Source organism: Piliocolobus tephrosceles, chromosome 17, assembly GCF_002776525.5.
Source record: "Piliocolobus tephrosceles isolate RC106 chromosome 17, ASM277652v3, whole genome shotgun sequence".
In the NCBI taxonomy this organism is placed as follows: domain Eukaryota; kingdom Metazoa; phylum Chordata; class Mammalia; order Primates; family Cercopithecidae; genus Piliocolobus; species Piliocolobus tephrosceles.
Window position 1 is genome coordinate 53,781,456 of NC_045450.1, and position 5,367 is coordinate 53,786,822.

The 5,367-nt window shown below is 44.4% G+C and overlaps 1 protein-coding gene across 2 annotated transcripts in view; it reads left to right on the forward strand.

Moving 5' to 3' along the window:
* The window catches only part of TANGO6 (transport and golgi organization 6 homolog), a 264,852-nt gene that overhangs the window by 81,776 nt on the left and 177,709 nt on the right, over positions 1 to 5,367 (forward strand). The window lies entirely within an intron of this gene.

Genomic DNA, 5,367 nt, shown 5'->3' on the forward strand with positions numbered 1-5,367 from the left:
ACCTCGCCCGGCTAGTTTTTTTTTTTTTTTTTTTTTTTGTAGTTTTTTAGTAGAGACGGAGTTTCACCGTGTTAGCCAGGATGGTCTCAATCTCCTGACCTCGTGATCCGCCCGTCTCGGCCTCCCAAAGTGCTGGGATTACAGGCTTGAGCCACCGCGCCCGGCCCCTGTTACAGTCTTAATCGGGGAACATCTAGCCTGGTGTTTTGCATCTAAGGTGAGTATTAGATTTTCTGGCCCTCATTCTCCAAAGCTCAGCCCTTGTTTCTGCTATAGTTCTTGGGGAAAGGCCTTAATAACCTGCTGGTTGCATAAGATCCGTCTATTTTGAATGCTCCATTTTAGCACAGGATTCATTCTTCATCCCACATCAGGTAGCATGTTAAAGCTTTGCTTCCCGCGACTTTTAAGTGTGTATGTCCTTTACATACCTAATTTATAATTTTTAAAGTTATTTTTTTAAACATTACATACTGGCTGGGCGCTGTGACTCACTGAGCCTGTAATCCCAGCACTTTGGGAGGCCGAGGTGGGTGGATCACCTGAGGTCAGGAGTTTGAGACCAGCCTGACCAACATGGTGAAACCCCGTCTCTACTACAAATACCAAAAAAATTAGCTGGATGTGGTGTCGGGCACCTGTAATCCCAGCTACTTAGGAGGCTGAGGCAGGAAAATTGCTTGAACCCGGTAGCCGGAGGTTGCAGTGAGCCGAGATCGTGCCATTGCACTTCAGCCTAGGTGACAAGAGCAAAACTCCATCTCAAAAAAAATTAAAACAAAACAAACAAAAAAAACTACATATTGCATACTCATGTGCCACACATACTAAGCTAGGGTGCTGGGAATACAGCAGGGGACAGGGCAGACCCTCATGAAACTTGCAGTCCAGTAAGGAAGTCAGACACTAAACGGCTATTCAGAAATGTACTTAGAATTGAATGAAGGGCCTCAAAAGAGAAGTGGTGGGTACCAAGAGCACATAACATCTAACCTAGGCTGGGAATATTTCCACTGAGGAAGTGTAAGCGTAAGCTAAGATTTGAAGGAAACTCTTCCAAGTAAGGAAAACATCACGTACAAAGGCTTAGAAGCAGCAAAGAGCTTGGTATACTTGAGACACTGATAGAAGGCTGGTGTTGGTGAATTGTAGAGACCAAGGGGAAGAGCATGCCACCAAGGACAAAAGATAGGCAAGGGCTAGACCATGCATGTGTGTGTGACTGGCTGATTACATACCAAATTAGGTGAGGAGTCTGCAGGAAAGCAGAATAGGCTTAGTGTGTCTTATGAAATCCACCCTGAAGCCAATCTGCTCAAAACCCTTAGCAATGAGTAGGATACCCTCTGGGAATGGATTTTTGAGCTTGAGGATTCAAATCTGATTCTGATTCTTGATTCCTGATGTATTAGAATATGCCTTTCACCAGCCTGTCAAAAAGGAAAAGGAATTTTATCTGGGCCTGTTATTAGTGTGAAGCCCATTTCTTGGTAGATTTACTTAGCACTTCTAATATATATTTTCCACATTGTTTGAAAAAAAAAAAAAAGCTTTTGGTTCAGTTTCTAGCACCATAGTATACCCTTGCTGTTAGAGCTATCAAGGAAAATTTCACTGATGGAATCATTTTTCTTTTTTTTTTGAGACAGAGTCTTACTCTGTCGCCCAGCCTGGAGTGCAGTGGCACAATCTCGGCTCACTGCAGCCTCCGCCTCCTGGGTTCAAGCAATTCTCCTGCCTCAGCCTCCCAAGTAGCTGGGATTACAGGCATGCGCCACCACAGCTGGCTAATTTTTGTATTTATAGTAGAGACAGGGTTTTGCCATGGCGGCCAGGCTGGTCTCAAACCCCTGACCTCAGGTGATCCACCCGCCTCAGCCTCCCAAAGTGTTAGGATTACAGGCGTGAGCCACTGTGCTCGGCTGGAATAATTTTTCTTAAGTTGTATTCTTATTGGATTTAGCTGGCCACATTGATTTTTGTTTTTCTGGTTGAATATTAATTTGAATAGTCTTTTTTTTTTTTTGCTTCTCTTTATTTCACGCTTATTTCAAACCACATCCCAAATGGAAGATAGATCACAGAAATCTCCATTTCCCTTTCTAGAAGCCCATTGTTGGAGTGCTGGCTGTGCATGTTAGTTGTATTCTAAGACAGACTCACCTGACTGATGTCAAGGTTATACCTTGCAGGCCCCTGCCTTTCTGTGAGCCATTCTGACTCACTGATTACATCCGGCATTCCTCTGACTTTGCAGTTAGTTAAGTGAACATAAGCACATCACTCCCTTTATCTTTGGCCTAAATCTGCTACTTTTTTTCTGTTTGAATCATGGATTTGTAAATGGCTTCTATAGTAATGCTGGATTTTCTTTCTTTGTATTAAAAAAAAAAAAGTCATGGTTCTGAATTGTGTTTTCAGTTAATCGTTGTCAGGCTAACAATATACTGTTTTTTCCTATCCCTTATTAGGATTCATTGTTTTGGCTAATGAAAAAAGAATCTAACATCATCTGAACCTTTTTTATTTCTTTCTAATTTATGTAATCAAAGTGATTATTAGAACATCGTGTCTGGGAAGAGGAGTTAATTTGGAAAAAGCGTGTATTTAAGACTGCTGACAAAAAATTAAAAATAAAAAGGCCAGGCATGGTGGCTCATGCCTGTAATCCCAGCACTCTGGGAGGCTGAGGTGGGCGGATCATGAGGTCAGGAGTTCAAGACCAGCCTGGCAAACATAGTGAAACCCCATCTCTACTAAAAATACGAAACTTAGCTGGGCATGGTGTGCATGCCTATAATCCCAGCTACTTGGGAGGCTGAGGCAGGAGAATCGCTTGAACCCAGGAGGCGGAGGTTGCAGTGAGCCGAGACCGCCCCATTGCTCTCCAGCCTGGCAACAGAGTGAGACTCCGTCTCAAAACAGACAAACAAACAAAAATTTATTAAAAAAAAAAAAAGACTGCTGACAAGATAACTGTAATTCCAGGCTCATTTTCTAATTTCAGAGTTAGTCACCACTAAAAGTATCATACATTGGTTACTCCTCCCTGTCCCCTCAAGAAGCAGTTTCTGCATGATGTTGCATTGTCCGTTGGTCTCTAAAGCACGAAGCTGAGCAGACCATTCTAGACCTTCTTTAGGAAAAATCAAAACCATGTTGTTCCAGGGTGGCAGCAGAGCCTCTGGTTAAAAACTGGGCTCCAAATCTTTAAATCTAGATTCTACTGGGGCGGGGGGGCCCGTTATTGGGCGAGAAAAGGTGCATCTCTTCTCTAAAGGGGAAGGAGTCTTTAGCTTGGTGTTACTCTACACTGCTTAGGTCATGTTTTTGGTCAAAGGTCATTGCTCAGACTCTGGCAAAAAGGTCGGTATGAACTTGGACTGTGTTTTAGGTGCTGTTCACTTACATATTAGAATCATTGCAAACACTTAGAGGCTGGGGTAGAAGTAGTGGTAAGCAAGCTAGAGGTCTATTGCAGAATGGAGGAAGGGGAGAGGGAAAACCGCTGAAACCTGTTGCATGCTGGTGAGGCGAATTGGTTGACTCAGTTCCTGTGCTAGAATGCTGTCCTTTCTCTTCACCGAGCCCAATTTGGATGCTCTATAGAACTGCTTGGGAAAATTCCCATTATTTCTAGCTGTTATGTAGAACTCCAAAGAGCAGACAATCCTTCTTAATTACTGTTACTTTCAAGCTGCCGTATTTAATAAACCTGCCACAGTAGGTACTTAATTAACAGTTTTTGAATGGATGGATAAATGGAAGGAAGAAAGAATAAAAGGAAGAAAGGAAAGATAATGTTTAACGAAGGACGCGTGAATTTGTTTTGTTTTGTTTATCAAAAGGGCATGGGCTCAAAAAGTTGAAACCCCTGCCCTCACCCGTAGTGAGCAACCTCCGGATCTGGACACACCCATGGGAGTGTTGTCAATGTTAGTCATGTGTTATGAGGGGCAAAGGAGAGCCACGCTTCTTGTTTTCACAGGCTTTCACTTGATTGTCCTCTAGGTAATCCAGTCTTTTCTCAGAATTTCCCTAGAGTGGAGAGACATCCTTCAACCACTTGTATGCAGGTGATCAAACTGGCTAAAAAAACCCTTACTTGCAAACCACAGTGCCTCCAATTTTAAAACTTAAAAAGAAAATGACTTTCCAGTTAACTAAGCTGACTAGTTCCCTTTAATTCTTTTTGCTTTTGAGATTAAACCATCTATTTCTGGAATTGTCTTCATTCTGCTCATTTATTCATATTGTTAAAGATTTTCAGAGCTTTGGCCAGGTGCAGTGGCTCACGCCTGTAATCCCAGTGCTTTGGGAGGCTGAGGTGGGCAGATCACCTGAGGTCAGGAGTTCCAGACCAGCCCAGCTACTTGGGAGGCTGAGGCAGGAGAATTGCTTGAACCCGGGAGGTGGAAGTTGCAGTGAGCCGAGATCATGCCATTGCGCTCCAGCCTGGGCAACAAGAGCGAAACTCCCTCTCAAAAAAAAAGCTCCTCACCTGGGCACAGTGGCTCATGCCTGTAATCCCAGCACTTTGGGAGGCTGAGGTGGGAGGATCACCTGAGGTCAGGAGTTTGAGACCAGCCTGGCCAAAATGGCAAAATCCCATCTCTACTAAAAATATAAAAAAATTAGCTGGGTGTGGTGGTGGGCACCTGTCATCCCAGCTACTCAGGAGGCTGAGGCAGGAGAATCGCTTGAACCTGGGAGGTGGAGGATGCAGTGAGCCAAGATCGTGCCATTGCACTCCAGCCTGGGTTACAGAGCAAAACTCTGTCTCAAAAAAAAAAAAGAAAAAAAAAAACCACACCTCCGATATCTGCTGCCACCCAGTGCATTTCCCTGGACAACCCCAGGGGCTAGATGTTCGATGAATAAATACCCATCCAGGATTCGGGCACCTGGTTGTCCAGCCTGAGGCCAGGGATCCCAGGGCACACCTTTGATCAGGGAGGGATGAGGCTGGTGCTTCTGCCATGACAAGGATTGAGAACTCTGGATGCAAAGGGGTAGGTGGGAGGCCAGGTGTGGTGGCTCACGCCTGTAATCCCAGCATTTTAGGAGGCTGAGGTGAGCAGATCACATGAGGTTAGGAGTTTGAGGTCAGCCTGGGCAACATGGCAAAACCCTGACTCTACTAAAAATACAAAAATTAGCCAGGCAGGTGGCCACACCTGGAGTCCCAGTTACTTAGGAGGCTGAGGTGGGGGAATCGCTTAAACCTGGAAGGTAGAGGTTGGAGTGAGCCAAGATTGTGCCACTGTACTCCAGCCTGAGTAATAGAGCAAGACTCTGTCTCAAAAAAAAAGAAAAAATTGCAATTCCCTAGTGACTTGTGACATTGAGTATGTCTTCCTGTGCTTA